The sequence below is a fragment of the Bombus flavifrons genome, chromosome 3 (genome assembly GCF_040668555.2).
Source record: "Bombus flavifrons isolate JBK064 chromosome 3, iyBomFlav1_principal, whole genome shotgun sequence".
Lineage (NCBI taxonomy): Eukaryota > Metazoa > Arthropoda > Insecta > Hymenoptera > Apidae > Bombus > Bombus flavifrons.
In genome coordinates, this window is record NC_138444.1 from 14,443,354 (window position 1) to 14,468,683 (window position 25,330).

The window sequence follows — 25,330 nt, forward strand, 5'->3', positions numbered from 1 at the left end:
TAATCGAATATTTCCTACCCATGGTTCTGAATCAATAGTGCGAAAATAGAGAGAGAGAAAGAAGTAGAACACGGCCGAAAAATAGAAAAATAATTACAGTAGATTTAATAGCGTTCGTTGCATTTTCCGCGAAGTAAACGTGTTTATCGCGGCATTCTGCTTAAAATATCTATCAAAGACCCAGCCAAAGCGGATAGAATTTATGATGCTATAAACGACTGTAAATTTCTACGATTCGTCCTATTTTATCGCTGGATGTTCGAAATCGTAAGGAAATGCTATTTCCTGATAACAGCGTTTAATTATTTATGACGAATATTTAACGCGAAACACGCGGCATTCCAGCATCTGTGATTTACTTACTCGCATGAATTCGAGTTGCGTGCAAATAAAACGCGCGAATTATTTGAATCGCAATAACTACATACTTCCCGAAGGAATACGGTCGAATGAAAAATGCCCCTGATAAGAAAAAATTAGAATAGGAAAGTAGAATCTAGCTATTGGATGAAAGAGGAAAAGAAAACATGTTCGTTAATGCGACCCATCTAGCGGGTGAAATTTCATTTACTCGATAGTATTGCCAAAAATGTAATAATTTGGGGGGAAAAAGTAATTTTTTAAATATATATACAATAAACATTCGCAGTGTCTAATCAGAACGCGCGAACGATGAGAATCCGCGCGGGGTCGAAATTCTGGTGGGCGAACCGCGCGTGGAACGCGTTGGCGATAAATCTGACGGTGATCTCGACGCGGAATATTTTATTCGCGTAACGCCTCGCGTTAACAACTCATCGAGCGATATTACTCGCGCCATTCGAGATTACCGGTGCCAATAACCCTGCAGTCTGATCTATGCTCGGTTCGGACGTCACCATGGTCGCGAGAAGAGTAGGCTCGGCTGGTCGCGCGTATTCGCTCAAGAGTAAGCCCGTTTATTGTCGTGGACGGTGCAGCGCGACCAACAGAGCTCCGCTTAGCCGTGGTCCAACAATGAAACGCCGCCCGGGAAAAATGATCGTCGTCGTCGTGGAGACGCGGAGGCAGGTCCGATGGGTTTCTTCGCGCGCCGCTTAACGACGATTTCGATCGTTTACGACTTTAATAATTTAGGCGCGGCCAGCCTCGCGAAGCTCGACACGTTTTCGCTCGTAAACCGCGCGACTAAATCCGTATTTATGGGGAAGAAGAGGTAGTCCGGCAACCGGGGCCTGTCTCCTTCATCCTTCGCCTCTTTCCTTCTTCCACAGTTTGCTGCCACGTCTCAGTCTTTCCTGTCTCTTTCTTACTCTCCTCTCGAATCTGTATTTCTTTCTTCGTGATACGGGACTGGCTTGGAGTCTCGCGAGGAATCGTTTTCATTCGAAAATTTGTCCCGATGTCGCTTCGCAAGTTCAGTAGAGATTATCGGTTCCGAGCATACGATTGGGGGTAGTTATGGTTTGTGGTCGACACTCTGAATAGAATTTTTCGCTGAAATTTTCCGTATTATTTTTGTGTCTTTTTTAACGACGTTCGTCGTGTACGTTTTCTAATCAGAAGACATCTTTATTAAGAGAGATTGTTATTTGTTAAGAGAAATTTAAGACTAACCAATCTGGTCAAGATACAGCGGTTTAAGAAATATTTGAACACGCGTCGAATCTTTTTACGAATGTATTATAAACAATTTTAAGGATAGGTGGTTATTTAAATGTAGAATGCATCGGTTTGATCTTCGCTTGTAATTTGTTTCGTACCTACAGATTCAATTATCCAAACCAAAGCAGCAACAAATCTTTCGAAAAGAAGATTATCCCCGACGATCGAAATAGCTATAGATATAATTTATAAGTTAATTGGTTAAAATAAAACCGATCAGCTCATAACTAAAGCCAACTCCTGAGGCTCGTATCATTTTGAAAGGAATGTAACGTTACACCGCGACATTTATAAATTTCAAAAGGCGCTGCCTCGTTAGTTAAATGAAAGTCCGTACAGGTTGGATAATACGTGCATGTCATAAAGACCTCGTGCGCTCGGTCGTGAGACATTTTATATTATCTTTATATTCGCTGTTCACGACTTACCGAGGACGCAGACAGTAGAACTCATCTACGCTCCTTCCGCTCCCTTATATCCTGTAACAGAAAAATACGAGCATACGTTGAACACCACGTGCACCAATACAACCATCGAAAATACACACGAACACACGCTTGTAACGTGAAAAACATAACAAACCCTGGGAACATTAATGCTCATATCGCGCAGGTGTGAAATTCACCGACTGGATTATGACGCTCCGAAGCTTAAACGCGTCGCCGATCATCCGGCGAGATTCTCGCGCGATAAGCGCAACATCCTGCGCAAAAATTGTTCGCGGAAATGCTTGCTGCAGGCGAACGATCATCGCCCAGTGATATACATTGTACCTTGCATACGTTTAGAGTGACGAGATTATAGTCAGATGGATCGAAATAATGTGTTCGATACTTTTGGCCTGCGCTTTCGTTGCAATTTTTAACAAAGTTCGAGGTAATTGATTTGGATATGACCATTAATTCTTTGTCTTAAGATGGAAATACGTAAATTTTCCAAGTGAAATGGAAGACTTTGAAACTGTAAATTTGTATGTGTCGCAAAATCCTAGGAACATGATTTAAGAAATGTTCTGTATCGCTGTTTTGTAGTTTTTTATTTGGAACATTCATTGTCAAATTTATTTACACGTTTGTAGTGTGAAGAAACACTAATAAGTAGTATGAATAAGCCCGCTATTTCATAATTTCATCATTATGACCTTATTATATTTTTATGTTGCAAACAGATCTGCAGTAGCAAAAGGTCGCAAAACTTACGAAGCATTAAAACCTCTTCACTACAGAGTTAAAAATAACATTTTCAAAACGTAAAAAGAACAACGAGCCAACTCGCTCATTCAAACTCGCAATTTCACAGGTTTGAAAAATTCCGAGCGCTTTCACATCCGGCGAACGGTCGACACGCGTCGCCAGAAACGATTCATCGGAATCGTAATGAGTTTCGTTCCCCGAGGGGTCTAATTAAAAAAACAATTATCAATCAGCCTAACAATACCACGTGTCCCACATTAGCAAATACCGCCTCGCCGTCCACAACGCGTTCACAATGCGCTCGCCACGAAACAATGTGGCTACGAAGAAGGGACACGCTTCTCGAAATGCTCACCTCGAGGTATCCTCGAGGAAGAACAATACGACGAAACGGCACCGGCTGATCAGCATAATTTCGTGCGTTCGACCGAATGCAAAGACAAAAGAAGACCGAGGACCAAACCCAACGAAGGAAGAAACGACACGAGGCAAGACGAGGCGAGACGAAAGGAAACGAAACAAAGTGGAAGTGTGACCAGCATGGTGTGCAGGTACAATTAAAGCGACATTAATTAATTGTTAGCGCAACAATGCATCTGTGTCGGAGGCAGGGACGTAGGCAGAAGAGGGGCCTCGAGGGCCTTCATAAATTTACATGTCTTTCGCCGCGAGAATCATTTTTTACAGCCGTTAGGAGAGTGTCCACGGTTGGTGTGCGTGCGGAGAGAAGCGGCGGACCTACAGCAACGCCTCGGCTATATTACGGGTCCCCATGGTGTTGCTCATAATAACCATCGATGTCTCTCCGCGGGCATGGAACCAGCCTCGAGCTTCGATCTTGTTATCCGTCTCCGGTACTCCAATCGAAACGTCTCGATCGACTTTGGGTTACGATTATTCTCTTTTCTCTCGTGGTTTCTTGGAATTTTCTAAGGATTTTTTAAGTTAAATTCGTCTTGAGTAAATTTTTGTGATGAAACTGATTCGATAGAAGAGAAAATAGCAGGTATAATATAATCTCAAACAATATCGAACTGACAGTGTTGGGTTAAAGATATTTGTCCTATTATTGCGTTCCAGGGTGTAATAAAACGATGGAATTAGCTTTCTTACTTTTTGCTTATAGCATAGTTGGGTGGATTATCCTACGTATTTCTATCATAGAATGGCAGCTTAGAGAAGTTTGGAGATTAATTTCGAGAAACTTCTTTGATCTCTGATTCAATAACGAAAGCTGATGAGTCCGGAGGTGTATTATTTTATCTTACTGTATTGATGTAAAAATATTTGCGCAGCTTCGTGTATTGTTCTTCGTCCAAAATTAAATGGTCGCTTAAGGTCAAATTCGTCATCGTGAGGGATGTAATGTATAGCTGACCTCCTTCTTTATAGTCTTGCTATTCGCTGCAAACTGTATGCTTACGGTGTTTATTATTCTTCAATAAGATAGTAGACTAATGAACAAATGAGCTACATACCTACGTATAATGATATCTTGTCTGATAAATTGGTATGATTGCTCCGTTACAATTTCAAATTGTTGCAAGAAAATCAAAGAATTGTTTCATCGACTAGATAGAATTTTTCTATTTGTATAGAATAAATTTGTGAAAATTTCGATCCTATGAATGCTTATATGCGTGAAAGAAACACACAAGTACGCACAGAGCCAAAAAGATTCCATTCTTCCAGTTTATGAATGTTAACGTGCATTTAACAAAATCAACAATCATTGTGCTAATTTAATGGGTTTATGTCGTAACTAGTCCCTGTAGTTTTCATAATAAATCGTTATCTATCCCTAACCTTCATAAAGACTTCGATAATAAACGTATCCTGATCGTGAATATACGTTACTGCTTTAAACACTCCACTAACATTAATACGCGACATAAAAGACAATTCGTAACAAAAGGAATAATATTCCTTAATAATCCCTTAATGTGTCGTGTCATTCGTTGCAACAAAAATTTACGAAACCACATTCTTCTTGAAAAACGATATCTATAATCCGTATTCTTTCTCGAAGCATACCAGTGATCTAATTACAAAAGTAGCGTTCAAGAGCAATCGAAATCGATACCAGCATAGAGAACAATCCCATGTCTTATTCATTCCAGTTTTCTTTACGAGATCGCAATAATCAGCACTGGTAAAACTCATTGTGATAGTCGGACGAAGCTTGTGGACGAACCACTCTATTTTTCGCATAATAAATGTGATTTGCACGCTGGTCAGATCTTCGGTTACCGATGGAACGGATGGTGAAGGGTAGGGTAAGCGTGGTTATTTTCGTCAATAGCGGCGTCGTTCGTTGAAAATTCAAAAAATTTCGCATAATGCCCTCTCGGCGAAGCACCGTATTAAAAGAGATACGCGATCGTAATGTGAGACCGAGAGACGTGGGTGGTTCGTTGCACGAGGGCCGATACCGTGGTTATTTTTAATGTTGCCTCCGAGCGTGATCACGGACAGACAGAGAAAAAGAACGTTCTCTTATAATCGATACAGGTGCTACCGAAATTAATTCGACGCTGTTCGATCGAACGCGATAAGGGCTCTGCAGCGTTGATTCTGGACGAGTCGAAGCAGCGATATTAATTTGTCAGCTGCGATATACATACAAGTACGTACGACGCTTGGTTCAACATGTACGATATCAAACAGGTAGTTTTTTTAGCGATAACTCTTTTAGTTGGGTTATCTGCCGTGTATGCACTGGCTATTATCGAACACGTAACACACCTCATCCGTAATAATCGGTCGAGGTTGAAGGTGCTACCATATTTCGAATAATACGTTTCCGAGTCTGGGCAAAGTATTCGATGTTTTTATATATTTCACAAGTAATATTTAGTATTTTATTAAAATCTGTACTATTTCGCTTCTAAAAGTTTTACTTCTCTAAATGGCTACTCTTAACGCGTTAATTGCGATACACCGGATATCGATTAACGCTTCGTCAATGAAGAATTCTCTTGCTTTCTTTTATTCTCCGTTCCAAAAATACGAAAGCCTTTAAAATGCGAAAGGGATCGTACACTCAGAATCAAAATCAGCGTTACAAGCTTTCTACCTATATTCATCACACAGCGTTTTTAACATTGCACCCTAAATCACAGTTACAATCGATTCCTACCGCACTATAGTTCACAATCACCGTTCTTGTACATGCAAGCAATCGAACGTGCCACGAACTTTGCAAATCGTTGAAAAGCTTGTTACAACGTTACACAGGCCTATTGCAGAGGAGAGTTCGCGAGACGTACAAGAGAACACGGTGTCTTCCCTTTCAAAACAATGTCCTGACCAGATCCGGGCGGAGGTAACGTCTTGTCCTTCCTGGCCAATAAAAAGCCGCGCGAGCGACATGTTAGTAGCAACGCTTTTATTACCGCCTTTACGATGCTTTTCGGCCCTCGTCCGGTTGTTCGTCGTTGATCCACGAATCACCGATTCGCCGCTACGAAAAAGCTTCGTTCCGGAATTTCGACCAGGTCCTTCCCCCGCTTCGTTCCTCCACCACCTACCGCCAGGCCATCGGGGCATATTTTATTTACGATGTCCTGCATTATCATCGGGCGGACGCGCGCGCCATTGTGGCCTACGTGCGCGCGTTATTGCGGGGAGAGAGAAACACATAGAGAGAAATTTATGCGTGGGCGAAACGAGCAACCGAACCGCACAAAGTGGACGTATCTCGCCTCGCCTCGAATTAATAAACAGCAACAAATGACCGCCTACGTCCGCCCCTTTCTCCGTCACCGATTTCATCGTTCTGGTAGTCGATCCGTAAAAGATTCCTCTCTCCTCGCCTTCCCTCATAGTCTGCCTATCTCTGTTTCTCTTTCGCGAGGTACAACGTCCACTGGAGAGGCGACCCTCCTTTTCCGTCATCCTAGCGCCTTCCTCCTCGTTCTTACCCGATCGTGGACCGCCCGCGGTGTCCCTCCCGGAGGCTGCTGAATCCTCCGTGGATCATTTGCCCCACGATCGTTACCGATCTCTGAATTCGTCCTGCTCGAAACTTTTCGAGAAATGATTTTTTCTTTTCCTTTCTTTTCGTTTCTTCGTTTTCTTTTTCTTTTTTTTTTTTTTTTAATTTAGTCGGTAATGATCGCGAGTGTGCTCGAATGGTTGGAGATTCGATCGTTGACGAGCTGAATTCGTGAAGATTCTAAAGATTCTTTAGGCTTTCGAGGTTTGGTAATAATGTTTGCGTTATCCTTCGCTTCCTTTTGTAGATTGGAAATGAGAGTACGTTTTAAGGCTGTAGTAGTTTCGTTGTGCCGACGATGAATACTTGGGGATCGGAAGATGACGATCATGTAAAATAGAATGCACTAGTAATGTAGAACATGTGTGGCGATTACTGTGTCAGAATAGCTAATAATATCTAAGCAATAACGCTAAAATACGTTGCCTCTGATGATAAGTAACTTTTATATAAAACTTTTTAAAGTTGGAAAAATATGCGACGCAAGTACTACAACTTGGTGTTTTTTAATTTACGCGGTGAATTATTCAACGAGGAAATCATATGTAATAAAAGTTGAACTAACCATCTACAAATTGTCATCTATAAATATTACGAATTCTGTAGAGGATAAAGAAGTTGCACAAAACTTCTCGAGTCTGCTAGTTCTATCTCAATCGCGTATTAATGTGTTGTACCTGTGGCGTAATCAAGATGAGACTTAACGATCTCGTAACTCTGAAAGAATTACAACACGTACGACAGGGATTGAATAAATTCCAGAAATTCCAAGCAACCGAGTTTTATACGAAAGCCAACACTCGCACGAGAAACGAGACACATATTCGAAACAACCACTAACCAAACCATTGAGAACAATTAAACACAAAAGCCTTCCGTTTATTTTCATTTCGCCGTGGAAGCTTAAAGAAAAACGCGCGTTTTACTTGCACGAACTGTTCCACGAAAAAAAAATCAGGGACAAATAAATCTGCGAAGCTTGGAAAATCTATTATTACACAGCCGTAGAAACTTGTACGAGTATGCCAAAAACAATAACGAAGCACCGAACACAAATATTGTCGTCGAAACTATGTTAATCCGTCAGATTAAATTACTCAACCGTTTTGATTTATCGATTATGTTCCTGTCGTGTTCTACTCGCCTATTAGTAAAGTACACATACTTCTGCGTATTTTCATATCGTTATTTCCACAATTCCATTTCCTAATTCTTCGTTTTCTGAGTGCGAGTAAAGTAAAGTAAAAAAGAACGCGACTAATGCCCTTCCCCTTCGATTTTCGTAGGTATACTAAATACACTTCAATTTCATTGCGAAATAAAAAATATTTCGCACACGATTGTTACAGCGAAAGACAAACTCTCGATAATTCGAAAATACGAAGATACATAAAAAGGTGAAACTATAGATACACGCCAACAGAAAGATAAACAGAAAGACGCGAACTATGAGCAATTGAAAAAGGTGAAAGGCACTCGTTGTTCTTCTATCGAAATCCAACATCGAAGGGCAACTGCCTCGAGGCATTTCCCTTTGTGGGACACGGAGGACGTGGGCACACGCACGGCACTGAATAATTAACTCCGCTTTGCCGGCGCCGGTTTTATCGTAATTATCGCTGCGCGCCGTAGCTGGTTGCCGCCAGTGGCGGACCAGGATCGATCGTAGATCGCGAAAATGATCGACGCGAGCGCGCAGAGGTGTGCCGCGCGCGTTTTCTCTGCCGTGTTCGTTCGCCACAGCGAATAAAACGACTCTCGCGTTTGCCTGGTTACTTCAACTATCGCGCCGACCGTATCGTCTGGGTTTCGCGGGCTCTTTGTTTCCTGAAAAGGACTAATGATCATCGGTCGGCCTTCGAAGTGCTGCGTGCCGGTCCGTTTAGAGAGATCGTAGCGAAGACGCGTGGAAATTTTCGTGGCGCCATCAAAGATTTCGTAAAAATAATCATGCGCAGCCTTCGCGCCAACGCGACGAATATTTAGCCAACGCTTCGGCGTCCACTACTCTCTACTTCGCAGAAGAATCGCCAGTGGAAAAAAAAACGGATTCACGATTGTTTTAATTTTAGAAGAAGTGAACTGCACCGAGTATAACTACCTACGCAGTTCGACACGATCTGCATCGAATTCTTCGGATATTTTTAGATCGAACTTTGTTATACACGTTTCCAATGAAATTCGCCTTACTTTTGCGCCGATTCATCGAGTTCTATCTATCTGCAGCTCTAATGTAAATACTCTATTGCGCAATCTCGTGATACATTACGAAAAGATTTGTTTAAAAATCGAATAGTATTAATAGCAACGACCATTTTGTGAAATAAAAATATTTAATTAAAAGGAGGATCTTCGAAAATTATATTTGTCCAGCTTTATGACATCTATCTTTGTGACACGTATCTTATTCGATTTAGAAAAATCATTCGTTCAAGACTTAACTCATCGTAAATCTGGAGAATGATCGAATCGAGTCGAGAATCGACAATTATCTAAAGGAGATTCTTCGATCGCCTTCTATCTTGACGATCGTTTTCGCGCGTGCAAGCGATGTTATGAAATTTTCCAGCGATAATATACGAACAATCACGTGGAAGTGTCTGTTAGAGGGCTGATTTGCATCGGTAATTACTACAGCAAGCCATTAATAATTAATTAATGAGAGAATCTGACGCGTGACGCAATCGTCGCGCAGCCGCGACTTTTAATTGATCGACGATTAATCACGCTCCTTAATCGTCTTTTTCCCTATCGATTCCGCGTCTTCTTTTTCCTTTGCCCCCTCCTTACCAGCTGCTGTGACTGTGTAATTACCACCGAATCGACGCCCGTCACGGAACGCGTCTCTAATAGTCGGCTGGAATTTGTTCTTTTAAACGCTGCCGCGCGCAACACCGACGGAAACTCGTAACAAGATTGATAGAATACTTTCTCGTGATGCTTTCTGGTAGCTGGTACCGCCGCTCCGGACGAATGATGAATTAATGAGCCAACGAGTGTACACACCGTTCCTTGAAATTGTTTAATTCAATAGAAGGCTGGCTGATTTAGTGCTAGATTTCCTCCTTCGTTCTTTCGACAGAGGAAATGTCAACGAAACTGCCTTTTGATTTTAGAAATGACTTTCAAGCTGATCGAAGGTGTTGTGTAATTTTGTATTAGCTCGTGACAGTTGAGATGCAATCGTTGATGAAAGATTTTCTTTACCGAATGTCATTGACTAATCTGTTTATTTCCTGGTATCTTTGCATTATTTGTTATTTATACAGCAAGTAGTCAGATTATTGCGACGATGGTTACGAAATTGGCAATTATTTGAGGAAAAAAAGTGGGAAATGTATTTAAATTGAAGAGTTCTTCGTTATACAAAGTGTCTTAGAGTTTATATAAATAATTAAAAATTTTAGAGTATAGATCTTTTCGTTACATCGTAATCATCAGATCATCCACCGTAATAAAATGAACGTGTAATAAATTAAACAGGGAGCTGTTGTTCTTCGTTTAACGACGAAAAGAAGAATCTAAATTAATTGTAGAGCTGTTCGTTAAATGTAATACCGCGCAGAGTAAAGATCGAACTAAAAGTATGTATTATACGTTACGATTGCAATTAAATTACATGGATGCTCCTTTAATTACATGTCTGGTAATTACTGCAAAATAGGAATAAGAAGTTTGTATTAATAGTTTCGGTGACGTAATTGAAGCAGTAAAAAAAGCCGCAATTATTCTTCGTATCCTTCATATGACATTTCAATCACATTCTCTGAACAACTAAAATACATTGATCGAGCCCCAACTGCCAATATCGTAAACACGTTGCATAACTTAAAACCATTTAATCGCGTTACGAGTTTTAATTAAGAATCGTTAGAATTCATACCACGCGTCAAATTACACGGTTTTAAAATAATATCGAATCGTATTGATCGATCCAACAAGATGGCTGGTACCATCTTTGTCATAGAAAACGCGTCTATACGAGTTTTAACGTATAACATTCTTAACACGTATATCTCGATCATAAAAATTGTACAAATCTTCTTTAAGAAGTAAATTCACTGGAGAGATTCCAACTAAAAATTCCTGAGAACTTTTTACTAAAATAAACGCTAAGAACTAGCCATCGATTCGATTAATCTTTAAACGAACTACATACTTTCATAGGTTTGAAGAGACAAGCGCTGCAAACATCTCGATCGAATGTACGAGTAAAATACGAGGAAAAAATGTGTCAATCCTAATGAACCGTGTAAAAGCAATTAACAGTACCAAAAGAGATTTATAGAGGAGCGGTTCCAATAAATATCGATAATTACATCGCTAATTCCGCTCGAAAGCGACCGAAGATTTATGCGATCCTAGGATTTCGTAAATGTACCTGGTACCGAAATCGCCGCATTTTTACGACTTTCCGGAATCGGTGTCCATAAAGCGATCGGACTTGCCCCGGAACGCGTCGAACGTTTTCTCGTTTAACGCGTCTAGGAGCGCCGCGACGTCGTTGCAGCCAGCCAGAGAGAGAGACTTATTAGTTCAAGGTTGCTAAGGTAATTCCGTGGCTGACTTCACGCTGCGTGGATCGTCGCTGCCGGAACACCAGGCCGCGATCTTCCGTTCGAGTAACGGTTACACGATCGAAGACGGAAGCTTGGTGATTAATGATCGAGAGGATCGTATTAATTTCGCAGTCGATAACCGTGCGACTCGCGAAGGATAAAGGCGATAATTGTTTGAAATTACCTGGATGTCTGTGACGTGACCTCGTAGCGTGAATTTTCGTTTTATACATAATCATGCCTATTCGATGGTCACGCTATTAAGATATCTCGTCGAAGAAATTTACATTTTTCAGAGGAGAAAAATTGCGAGATGATCAGCCGATTTTAAGAAACAGAACTCGAGTCGTCGTGAACTTGATTGGGGAATGAAATATGGAAGTGATGACTACGAACATCGAGGTGTAAAACTGACAGCGAATCGCTTCGTGATAAATTAAATGGATGTGTAATTATACGGATTTCGTTTTGGAAGGGAGAATCTCTCTGCTTCTAAAGTAGTGAATAACACTTAACGTTTAATTGGATTAAGCACTCAAGAATGATATTAAATGGATTAACGAACGAAGAACGTTAAAACATCTTTTGAAACAGAATCATAAAATATTCACCGAAATGTGTTCGCACAAGGTTAACGTCCAAACGAATCACACGCCGAATGATAAAAATAGCAACTTTATAAAATCCAGGGACAAAACACAGCCTCGATAACTGTTTCGCTACTATTTTCTTCGGATTCTACGACTACCTTTTTTACCAGCTGAGAAATAAGCATACGACGAAAAGAAATGGAACAAAGAAATCTATATTCTTCACGGAGATCACAGCCATAAAATCAATCAACTCACTAATCGATTAACTACCTCGAAATTGACCCACGTCTGCTACTACCCTCGATCAAGTAAACCGTTCTTGGTAGCACGTACCATCGTCGGAACCATCGTATAGTTTGTTGAAAAACGCGAACCACGCACATACATACGTAATGTATATTTTTAATGAAAAAAAAAGAACTCCTACATTGTTTTAGGAAGGGACAAGCGTGGCTCTTACTCTTGAAATCAGGGATGCATCCGAACGGAAGGGTTCCTCTTGCCGGGCGTATCGCGGGAGGGCGTCGTTGTTTCGGCTCGAGCACGTTTTCACTGTGAGAGCTGTCCAAATGGTCGCGCGCGCTTTTTCACGCGAAGCAAAAAGAAGCGCACACCGGACGTTCGAGGGATCGAGAGATCGGTGGAAAAAATCGTGACGAAATAAGGAAACGAGCGTGGTGGCGCTGCCGTCGGCGGCGACGACGACGACGACGTACCACGACGACGGCGACGGCCACGACGACGACGACGACGAGGACGAGGACGACGACGACGACGACGAGAGAGGCGTCTCTCGCGCGACACACACACGTGGTGGGGGCGTCTGCGGCCGCTACGACAGAACTAAGGGGTTGTTTGCCCCGCTGGGGGGTCTCGAACGGCTCCGCCACCCCACCAGCCTTACTATTTTGCATAGGGCCTGCGCGTCGAAGGCGGCACACACCGCCACCCACCCTCTTATTCTGACTTGCAGCGACGCTCTATCTCCTCAAGAAATCCCTCTCCACCCCCGACCTGGCTGCTTTCGCACGAGGGGTACACTTCGATTTGTCGAATCCGCGTTCCGCGGCTCTCTAGCTTTCGTTCGCAAGAAAAAGAGAAAGAGAGAGAGATGACAGAGTGAGAGAGGAAGAGAGAGAGAGAGAGAGAGAGTGAGAGAGGAAGAGAGAGAGAGTGAGAGAGAGAGTGAGAGAGAGAGAGAGAGAGAGAATCTCGGTCCGTTGCTTCGCCCTCCATCCAAATAACCACCCTTCTTCTTCTCCTTTCTCTGCCTTTCTCTTTTTCACCCTCGCTTTTCCCGAATCCCCTCTTGTCTTCTCTCTAGTCCGGCCTTCTTCGTTTCCCTCTCGTATATTTCTGTCTTTTTTTCACCATTCCTACTCGCCGGCTGTTCCTCGGGCTTCTTCTTATTTATCTCGTTGCGCCGGCACAACCTCGTCTCGGTCATTTCCACCATGGAAACGAAGATCGAGCCGAGGAAATCTTTGACCTCGAGGAGCGTACTCTGCACGCTCGCGGAGAGCGGTCCGCTCGTAAATTGGAGATTGCGAGGTCGTTACTTCCCGCGGAGCGTCTGTTAAGATCGCCGGAGGGTGAGTGTTTGTCTTGCGAATATGAGATTAAGTCGAGCCCAGGGGCCTCGCGGTGGAGGAATATTGAATCGGTGATAGCTCCTAATGGGATTGAAGGCAATGAATATAAAATAGGACGCCTCTTTGTGTGTCGTCCCCGGTTAATTATCCACGGGAAACTGATGGCGTGGACAGCCTCGCGCGATCGAGAAAACGGACTGAAATCGATCCTGCGTTCAGCAGCGTAGGAACCAAATAATTTCGAAGTTAAGTAGGACACTTTTGAATCGGCAACCGATTAAAACATTGTACCTCTTAGAAAGTACCTTTCCAAATTCAAGGTCTGAGCCGAGTTTGTATAACTTCATTACTATCGAGCAATATAGAAGATACCAAACGATTTCGACGTAGACATTTCAAGATTAACACCGGGCAGAAAAAAAATTACGCGTTCCAAAGCTACGTATCGACGACCACGATATCGATTCACGACGCTTTCTCGCTCTGCTGTAACCGCTGCACATAAACTATATTCACGATCTCGTAACACTCTCCCTCTCTATCCTTCGCTACGCCAAGAACCCAAACACGTACGACGCGTATCAAAAACTCCGAACTTTCCCCTAATGGCTGCCTCTTCCACGCCCATTAAACTCAACTATCCTCCTAAAACAATCAATCTCCGACTCTCGTACAGTGATTCTTCAAAGACCGATATTCGTACCACCAATTTACAATCCGCAGTTCTAATTTATCCTGCCAGACGGACGAGCCTGTCTCTGACGGAAATGAAGTCACAATGCCACGGAAAGCCAATCAACGGTTACGGTTCACGGCAAAGGGTTGCTGTTCAAGGGTTGGCCGAAAGCTAGTTAACGCCTCCGCGTAATTAAGCAAAGCAACAGCGTGCCGTGCACGGAGATAGGTCCATGCTCCACCCAGACTCCGACGAGTGAGGACAAGAGTGGTTGAACCCTCTCTGCAGAGAGGGCGACAGGCCCGGCCTCATTGGAGGCGGGTTGGTTAGCGCATGTATAATTAGCGCGAACAGACAGGAGGGTTCTGTGACTGTGAGAGCGGCGCGGAGCGACGAGAGGAACAGGAGGAAGTAGGGTGGGTGAGGAGAAGAGAGAAACACAGCGAGTCCCGGTGGAGGACAGGGTGGAGCCACCCCGTCGGCGCATGTGCCAGCATCCCTAGAACCGGAGATATAATGTATTCATAACGTAGCTGCTCTCCATGCAGCAGCCCTCCCTCTTCACCCCCGATTCACCGCTCATCCCTCTCTCTCTCTCTCTCTTTTTCTCTCTTTTTCTCTGTCCAGCCAAAACCCACTCCCGATTCAGCGTCGCGCTGCGTTCCAGCTTGACGGTCGATTAATTGGCGGATTCTAAGAACGCGTCGCGCCGGAAATGCCCTCAGACGATATTCGATTTCAGGAAATTCCGGCGTAATTGAATAGGCGGCGAGACGAGCCAGGGTTGGAACGTTGATTGCGTACCCGGGCCGCGTACCTGTTAAAAACGCTCAGATGCCGGGGATAACTTGGGCAATTCGTTTGTTTGGATAGATCCGTGGGGTCTTCCCGAGGCACGTTCTCGAGGTAGGAGGGCGGAGGTATGATCGAGTGGCGAGAAGTTGATGCGGATTTGTAGGTTGGTTGAGCAGGTTGAAACGTCGAATAGTCGTATGTTACATTGTATGTCAGTGGATGGATATTCGGCGAAACATCGATGGTAGTTTGTGTACGGAGGGATTGTAAAGGAACGTTCACATGGTCAATATTATTGTTATGTTGTCAATATTACTGTCAATATTTAAGCTTCTCAACATTGTATTGACAGTATCTATTGATCATTTAGAGGCTCTTTTACGTACGATAATATTGGGAATCTTAAACATTGACGATAATATTGATCGTTTGAACGTTTCTTAAGTTGACCTTAGCACGTTGAAGCATATGTAAGTTGAGACACAGACTTAGAATTAAAACACTTTCTAGAATTGATATACATATGTGTAAAATATTCAACGATAAAGCCTAAAGAATATTGGATATAGAATTTCCCTTTCCGCGAACAAAATTTTATATTACTTTATCCTATTTTATATATTTATTTAGGCACTCTACATCGTGTTTGGATTATTTAATATTTTATGTCACTTGCTACGTATCATATCCGTGCATTTTTTGTATTACATATCTTCTGTTATATATCGTGCCTATTGATCGATCGATTAACCTTTTCTAATGCTTCGAATCAAATTTTTCTCTAGTCGCGTCCACCCAGATGCAAAGAGAGCGTTTAGCGAGAGAGCAGACAGCCAGACTATCGCTAAAGGACCAATAAAGCTGGCCCTTATCCAGGTAAACGTGACAGGATCGTCGCCCTCGCAACAGAAGAGAGCATCGTGGCTCGAAGAACGAAAAAAACGACCCTCGAACGTGTGCCGTGTATTTTGGTCCGGATCCTAGATAACCCGGTGTGCTTTTCCGGATGCTTGAGCACGACACATGTCCCGTCCGTCCAGGCTTTTCCCTTTTCGTGCGAGGGTTCGTCCACCGGGGGATGGTCGGTATAAGGGATGGCGAGGGGGAGGAAGGAAGCTGAGGAAGAAGAGAGCGTTCTGCGGTTTCACCCCCGAGGACACGGTGTCATCAGGCGCAATTAGGGATGAGTCTCGGTCATCAACACGTGTACCAAGCTTTCTTTCTCGATGAGAGAGTGTTACAATGGCGTACCAGCGTGGATGTGTGTGCGACCAACCGGATAACCCCCCTCTGGTCGCCGCTACTTTCTCCTATCGCATTATTTCTTTCCTTAATTTCGTTTCATTCCCCTATGACGCTGCGAGCAGCGATACTTTCGTCTTTGTTTCTCCCCCGTCGAACTATCCACCGTCGTTCGTCTCAGTTTCTACGAACCTCGTTGCAGCCTGACTGCGCCCGTACGATTACTACCGTTATACGCCTTTGACGCAATTATACTTTGGCCCTTATGATGTCTCGTTAACTCCGCCAACCCCCTGGAGGGACGCTGCATTACCGCTGCGCCATCACGCTGGAAACCACGCTGCTCCATCCTGATGGAAGCTTCGCCGCGTAAGGCTTCGAAATCGAGAAATATATTATTTATAACTTTTTCCTTGACCGAGCTGCGCCAAGTGGGACTGCGCGCCGGTTGGTACGTTCGTTGATTCGGTGTAGAAAGAAACGGAACCTCGAGCCGGATAGTTTAGGGTGCACGGAGATATTTATCTTGGTGATTAATGGTGAATATCGATACGGGTGTTTCTGCCTGCTGGAACATGCGTGTTAATGGTATCGAGCTTTGTTTTAAAGCGACGTTTCACTGTGATGGTATCCTCTAATGATTCTACTACCTCTCTGCGTGTATGTCATTGTTGAAACGTATTAGTATAAAAACACGCGTGTTCCACAAGATATAGAAAAGTTAAGGTGTATATAAAGACTAAAAAAGGCATTGAACTAAATACAATCACCTATGTGTTACGATATTACCTATATAGAAGTGAAAATTCAAATTTAATCGAACCATTTACCAAAGAAATCGGGTCAATCTTCTCCTAAAATTAAAAATATCCGACGTTTAATGATATGTAACCTAAATAAATATTTTAGTATTAGAGATTCCTAGCACTTTAGAAAGATAGATAGATCCAAAAGTTGCAGTAGTATGTAATTCCAAGTAAAGCTATAGAATTTTCTAATTTAAAGAATTCTTCCAAAGTGGTAGAAACACGTTAACGAAGTGCAGAAGCTCGAGGGCATAAAAATAATTACGTGCAAAGTCGCATCCGAGCTCGCACCATTCCCAAGTAGTAATACACAAAATTAAGACCACGGTAAGAACCTGCACGCGTGCTACCCTTACGAAAAGTCATCTAAATTACCTGACAAGATTGTTTATGGTAAATTTCAACGATTGCATGGCTAAGAAGGGACGGCAAGCGCGAGTAATCAGCGAAATGGACGCGAGGGATGTAATCAACCGTGGCCCTTTCGTCGAACAAATTGATCTCTCCGGTGTAGGCGCAAATTTGCGGCAAGGAGCGTGATAAACAAGCTCGTGTCGTTTCTATTGTTCTGTGAAAAGCGTCGTTACACCGTGCATACGTAGAATTACGAACGTGGATAGGCAGTAATAGCGGCTGCAACCGTGACATGCCAGGTTTCTACGATTTCCTGCAGTGTTTACCCGGTGGAGGGGCGACTAGGTCGTGAGAGGGTTGGTTTCTAGTGCCACCGATCGTGCCGTAAATTTATCGATTGCCACGCGACTAAACGGTGATTATTTAAAAATTGAATCGATTACGTCGTCGTGACGAATTAGTTCTTTAATATCGTTACGTTGACGAATCGAAAATGACATTACAAACCTGACAGTTCTTGAGAAACATACTTATTTAATGGAAGTAGACAACAGTTCTTCGTAGAATATAGCTTTTTTGTTTTTAGAAGAACGAGTTCCACGAATTATGTCGATATTTATAAAATATGAACAAGGTTAGGTAACTCTGTTATACGACGAAGTAATAACCTGAGATTTTTACTAACTTTCGAATTTTGAGAATTTGAAAAATTACAGATACGTTTCCAATAACGTACAGAATATTTGGAAACTGCCATACGTACAAACAACGCCAATATAACATGTACAAAAAGACACTGAAATACTACAAGAACGGGATCAATGGTAGTCGGCAAGAATACAATTTAAATACCTCTAAAAGCGTATAACACATGCCGTTTTAATGTTTAGGTACACGCATTAAAGATTTGAAACACACGTGCCAAATATCCAACATCAAAAACGTCCATAATCACATCAACCGAAACGATATTATTTACACCACAAAATTCGATCGTTGTCGTCACGACACAAGTATAGCGCTGTCAGTTGCAAACACGAGCGTGCATTTCACTGAATTTAAATACGCGAACGCGGCCAATATCCACACCGTTGCGTTGGTCGTAAAATAGCGAAAGTTAATAATTCCCTAGCCGAAGTCCGAGGAACTGTAATAAGCCGCGAGTTTAACCCCCGATGTACGCATGTAACCTCATCGTGTACACACATGTAAGCGCACTTATGCGACCGTACGTGTATGTTTGCGGTTCTTTCCGGCTGGAAAGGGGATCGCCAGCCGAGGCTCGATGTTTTTAATAAGCGGTCGACACGTAGCACGTACTAGATATTACCACGACAGGCCAGGCGTTGCACCCCCGTCTCCCACTTCAGGGTGTTCTTCCATCCTGACGACGGTCGTGGCTAGAAAACCGCTAACGGAGACCGTAAGGGGGCGCTCCACCGTACAGTATGGCCTCTAATTAACTCACACCCACCTGACCAAGGTGCACAGTGTCCCTCGTCGAAAGTGGACGAGGTTCACGAACGCAAGGGCGACCTTCTTCGTGGAGGTGGCTGCGCTAGGTCGACTTCTACGGTCGATGCACTACCACCATAGGTCACCGGGTAATAATCCGGGGAAAATTTCATTATACCGACGCTAATAATTCAACCGGTGAGTTTATAACGTTGAGAAAGAGTTATAACGTTGGATGGCTATGTTTCAGTTTTCTTCAAGATGCTTCATTTTGAGAGTGATTTGGAATACGATGAGATCGAAGAAGATTCTATCTCGATCGTTCTCAGCATCCTTGATTTTCGATGAATAGTACGGAGAAGCGATAATGGCGAAGCTAAAATATTCTACGAATCGCACTAATACGTATTATTATACGTTATCTTACAAATTACGACGCGATCACGATATGTACTTTGACTAATAAACAGATTGTGGATATTCATGCAAATGTATATTTTTATGAACTAGAAAGATAATATCTAGTAAATTAATATAAAAAATAGTATTTACTAAAAGTGCTATATTCTGAATATTCCATATACTTTTGCCTATTACATTACACTATATATACTACAAATTAATAGACACGTAAACATCCGCAGTCTACTAATAAAAGATACGTCAATTCCGATCAAAATAGCAAAGATATCTCGTCAAATGTCACGAATCCCAGGCATTGTACTACATCGATGAAATAGTACTAATCGTTGGCGATGTATCATAACGTACGCAAGACCAATTACGAAAAACATTGATCGATCGTCTCCGGTGTTGATTAATGGCGTTCCGGCAGCATCTCGATGCACGCACAGGTCCTCGTTTCCGGTTGCAATCGCAAGGGCGGGATCACCGACCAGGGTACCACGAGCATACTTGTACGGCCCTGAACTTCAGCCGCGATTAGATCGTCGTAAATTGCAATGTGGTGCACGTCGACCATATCCATTGCCAATGGCCGTAGCATTTCCATTGAATATTCTTTTCATGAATTACATACCTAAGAAACGTCCTCGCGCCTCCGCGGCGATAAAGCGTGACGAGAACGCCAGATATCTACAACAGTGTTAATGCGAGTTGACACTCTAATCACGAGCGGGATGAACGGATAGATAGACGAAAAATATCGGGACGATCTCAATATTCCCAGAGTTATTTCGCTTTTAATGTCGCCGACAGATTTCAATTTTCTTGGGGATGTTATATGGATGTTGTCGATGCGATTAAAAGCGATTAATCGAACTTATTTAGTTTTACTGATAGAGTAATATCGAGATGGAGGCAATTTAGCTTAATAGATCAAAGGTCGATAAACTTTATATTCTCGAAACTTGATTGTTAGTTTAAAAGAGTATAGTTATAAGTACGAATGTCCTGTTTGATGTTGACGGAATCAAATTATTCGTATGGTTGTTCGCGTTTTATATAAAATACTTTTGTGCCAATCTTAATCGTGATTTGAATCACAAATTCGTTAGAATTAGTAACCAGGAATTTAATCCTATCCTTTAAATCAATAAAGATCTGCAAGAGAAAAGCAGATCAGATCTGTTTCAATTTCTACCCCCGAAGAGCCAGCGATTAAAGAAGTGGCCAGGAATCTCTCACCCCAACGGGCGGTGGCTTCATCAACCACTCTCTGCTGTATCACATTAATGATATTGATTTCGAAAAATACAATCAACGCGGTTCTCTTCATCTCCCACCCTCCGCTGTCGTCTTTATACAAACTCACCCTTGTATTATATCCTCACGCTCACGCTTACGCGTACCCTATGGTATTTATTATCGATACAATGTGTTCAACAAATAAACACAGACAAAGGTTCGTACGTGTGCCTTCGTTAAGCTAGAAGAAATCAGTATCTCTTATTAATATCAGACTTGTTTTTCATTTTCTGTCTCTGCCATCCCTTCCACTAATCTCCCTCATCTACACACTAATATCCAACCTTACTTAACTCCGATGGATTTATCATTTGATTCGAAATGCGTTGCTCGTGTCAGCACTTTTCACTATAGGATTGCTCAGAGAATTTATAACGGTTATTTTCCGCGGAATAATTCCGCGCCATCGCGTAACGACCGCTCGTCGTCTCGACGAGGAGGAGGAAACGAGGAGGTCGACGACGACGTTCGTTCGAGTTTTGATAAATTACGGGAATCCACGGCGGTTTACAGATTTATGGTAGCCCCACTCGACCCGGAAGCACGATCTACATCGTTAATTAGCGTAACAGTCGCGATCGGTCGCCATGATACTGTTATGTCTCATAAGAGAAAAATAATATTCGTCGTGCCCTTAACTCCACTCTGACATCGCTTATTATTATTAATTACAACATCGCAATTCTTGTAATGTTGGAATTCCTGTGGATTTAATCAGATAACGATGGATTTACGATCTCGTGAATTTTACACGACGCGTGGCAAGTAGAATGAGACTCGATAGAGACAAGCGACGTGATGTCACTGTGATTTCGCAGCGGTGACGCTGTTTGATTCGGCAGGATTATATTTTTGATGATGTAATCGCTCGAGCGTGCTGCGAGAAACGTATAATAAGAGACGAAAGTATTCGTATAAAAGGAGAAAGATCGTTAATTACGAATAATGTGAAATTAAAACAAACGAAATTAGTAGATACAAATATATGTGTAAATATTTACAGTACGATATTCTTTGAAATATTTATCGGATGAGATAGATACCAGCTTAGATTCCGTTTCTCGAATCACGTGTATAAGAATATGAAGTCGCAGAAATATCCGCAATCTAATTTATTCGAGCATCTCATCACCATGAGAAACGAGGCATAGATTCCAACAAATACTTTTTTCCCGAGAAGTTCTACTTCTCTTTAAGGGTTTTCTCTTTTCTCTAACCGTAGCTTGGCATCGCGATCGCGCGTATCCGACGAATCGTCGGGACGAGCGCCACAAAATCGATATCATCTTCCACCTGCAGCGATTAATTACACGGCGTAGTGGCGCGCAGCGTTTCCATGCATCAAGTCGTCGTAATTAATGTTTCTTCGGTCGCGAACGACCGATCGAGGCGTTGCTAAGCTTTCATACCTCGCATCTCTCATACCTGGGTTCCGTCTTTCGCGAAACGCAATCGCGAAGACGGCACGTTTCGTAATGGCGCCTATAAAAATCCGAATCTGCGGACGAGATCGTACGAGGTGCAGCGTTTAAATAACGCCAAGGAAGATAAATGCAACATTTATTGATACAAGACGTATTGTTCGCGCCGGCAGGATAACTCTGATTGATTAGTTTCAGTGGATGTTGCACGGGACGCCGAGTGACGTGGTATTTTATAACGTACGCACGTCGGTAATTAACCTTTCTTCTAATGATCGCGGCCACGACCGAGACTTCGAGAAACGTCTGTCCGTCCTCTTTTTAATAAACGGGATTTGGCTTTCGCTTGGCTTTCTAAAATTCTTACACAGAGTCTTTGCACAAAGACCAATGCTATTTATCTTTTACTTAAGACGAAAGTTGCATATTTTAATTTGCATTTCGCGTGCATTTTGGAACGATTAATTTAGAATTAATTATCATTAATATTGATTTACGTACCATTACCGATATTTATTAATTCAGAAAAGGCAAAAGAATGTCAGAGATAGAACAGAGAAAGTATAGCTAGGGGATCATCTATACGTGAAATGAGAGAACTACGAAAGCAAAGTGAAGAGCTAGTAGTTACGGTAAAACTTTATATAGCACATTGATTCATAAGACGATCAATGGAACAGGTTATAAAACTTGAAAAAATTATTGAAATAAAAGCTGCACGGATTAATTATAACACTGAATGTTAGTATACCCATCGTGTAGTAGCTTGTCACGTAAAATCTTCATTTATCTCTATCAGCTAGTATTGCATGATGCAATTGATTAATTTAGAAAGAAAACTATTACGAGGATTTAGAAAAGATCTTACTCGTTGCTTCAACAAAATATATGTGTGTAAATCTTTTCTCTAAGTACGGCACAATTTTTCAAATATAAATACAAAAGGAAAAAATAAAGAATAAGACGTGTCATTTTTCTAATTATAATGCTTGTCTATATAATCTTATAACGTGTAAATGCAAAATATTTTATTATACGTAGAAAAATCAGCCATCGGGAGATTTATCGAAATAAATATCGCGATACAAGAAAAAAGAAACAATTCAAACTAAAGATACAATGCTCGGTCAAAACTCGATTCCGGACAACGGTGCCTCGAACACGGTCGAACAGAACGTTTGCATTCTTTCGCGTATCCCAGCAATCTCGAGCGAGTCGGTCGGAAGATCAAGACGGTCGATTTTAAATTCGAATCTCGAGCCGTTACACTCCCAGCCCGGGCCGACAATTCGCGGAACGATTAATCATATTAATTGCACGCGGCACGGCTCTGGACCGGCTCACGAGGCATCGCGAGCTTAAGCTGCTTAATTATAAATTGTAATTAGCGCTCGCTCGACCACGCAGCTTCGATTAATTAACGGCCCGTCTCCCCACCTAGCTCGCCGGCCGGGGGCTCTTAATTATTAATTGCCGGGACCAGAAGCGCGCATCCGGCTGTTCACCGCGACACTTTGTACCCTCGATCCCTGTCTCTCCTTCTTCCTCTGTCCGTGTGTTCGTTTGTAAACGCTTTTGCCTCCTCGCTTATATTTCTTCTTCCAATCGTAGAATAAAAATATATTTCTTACCTGTTTTACACGAAGTAACTTTCATTTACTATTTTATACATTAAACGAAGGTTCTTTCTTTTTGTCTGCATTTAAGAGACGTTCAATCATAATAAACGTTTCATATTCTAGAGCTCGAGATCGTTCGCAAATAATATCGCATTATATTCTAAGTAGGTTCGCGATGTTTGCGTACGGCAATAAAGAATTTCCTCGTCCATCGGGTTAACTATCAGACGGTGTCTCTTTGTTGGCACGGTGTTAGTTAATAGACCAGCACCTACTCTTCTTCGTCATACTGCCCCAGTTCATATTTCAGATTTGACACTGTGTAAATTCCGTCTGGTTTGTCATGCTCGTCAGATTGATCTTCCAGCCATTACCATGTTTCTTTTTTTTTTTTTTTCTTTTTTACCACTTAAACAGCTTTTAGATAACGCAGCTGTAGAAAATACTATTTTGGAATTCATAGAATCGAATAACCTAGATTTCCCTACGCGTGTAAACCAAATTGTTTCACTCGCTATACGGTGGAACACAACTATATTACTTTGTCGTACTACTTAATCGATAAAAGAAGTTTGAAAATTTTTAATAAAACTCGCATGTTCTTGGATATCAACAAATTATTCGTACATACCTTAAAAAGACGTAAGCACCACGTAAGGAATATTTTTAATAAGGAATAATTTTTCTCTTCGACGTATTTTTAATTTAAACGTAAGGGAAAAAGAAGATGGTACAATAATGAAATGCATGCATATATATTTCATTACATCACAATCCAATAATACTTTAAAATCGCGCCGCTTGCAACCAGTTACGTTACTCGTGTTCGGTATCCTATGCTATACGTGCTTCACGAGACGCATTCAACGCGGAATGAATCGCAGACACGCCTTCGGCCGATTTTACCGCGCATTCGACGAACTTTCTCACACGTTGCTCGTGCATGTCTCCTCGCGCCAGATGATTCCCCGAATATTAGTCTAAATATATTGATGACGAGTGACTAACTGACAGTCGTTGATTAGAATTGAAATCACCGAGTTACGGTATCGTCGAGCTCAAATTCAATCATTTCCGTTTCTTACGGTAATACGACGTTTGATATATGTAGAACGTAGATAAACTAGAGCCTACTTTTAATGAAAAGAATTTCTCGTAAAATGTAAACCTTTAACCTTTGAAACGAATATCGATGTTTTTCATTCTCTGTAAATTTTTATTTTTCGATGGAAAAACGAAAGAATACCATTTTCTCGGAACAGATTGCTCGAATTCTTATTCGAGATGCGACTTAAGCGTCGAGACGTTTTTAGAGGTCAGTAACACCTTCTCGTACATTCCGAAATCCAGTAAAGCCGACCAAAAATTATCCCATCGAAGGTAGAAAGATACGTAAGCTATTTCTGAATGTTAGAAACCTCTCTTCGTATATACTTAAACCTTATCGAGCTAACTAAAATCATCCAACAAACCCATCATCCCACCTCTGTAAACCAGCAACCAATCGCATACCACCCAGGCAATTCTCTTTATCCAAAAGCGTCGTAACTCTCGTACTCTCCCTCATTACCCTCCATTATCTTCTCTGCGGTGCAACGACTCGCAACGAAACACTCGCGACGAAGTTAAGATTCTGTTCTCGTGTTCGAGATCGCGATCTGTTGGCGAGATCGAAAA

General features: G+C 42.1%; 1 protein-coding gene across 8 annotated transcripts in view; it reads right to left on the reverse strand.

The window, feature by feature from the left end:
- zfh2 (Zn finger homeodomain 2) overlaps nucleotides 1-25,330 on the reverse strand; it is a 411,031-nt gene that overhangs the window by 322,352 nt on the left and 63,349 nt on the right. For all 8 annotated transcript variants that reach the window (XM_069132601.1, XM_069132602.1, XM_069132606.1 and 5 more), the window contains one exon: nucleotides 2,073-2,123. The gene's annotated coding sequence lies outside the window, so the exon portion shown is untranslated. The remainder of the gene's footprint in view (nucleotides 1-2,072; nucleotides 2,124-25,330) is intronic.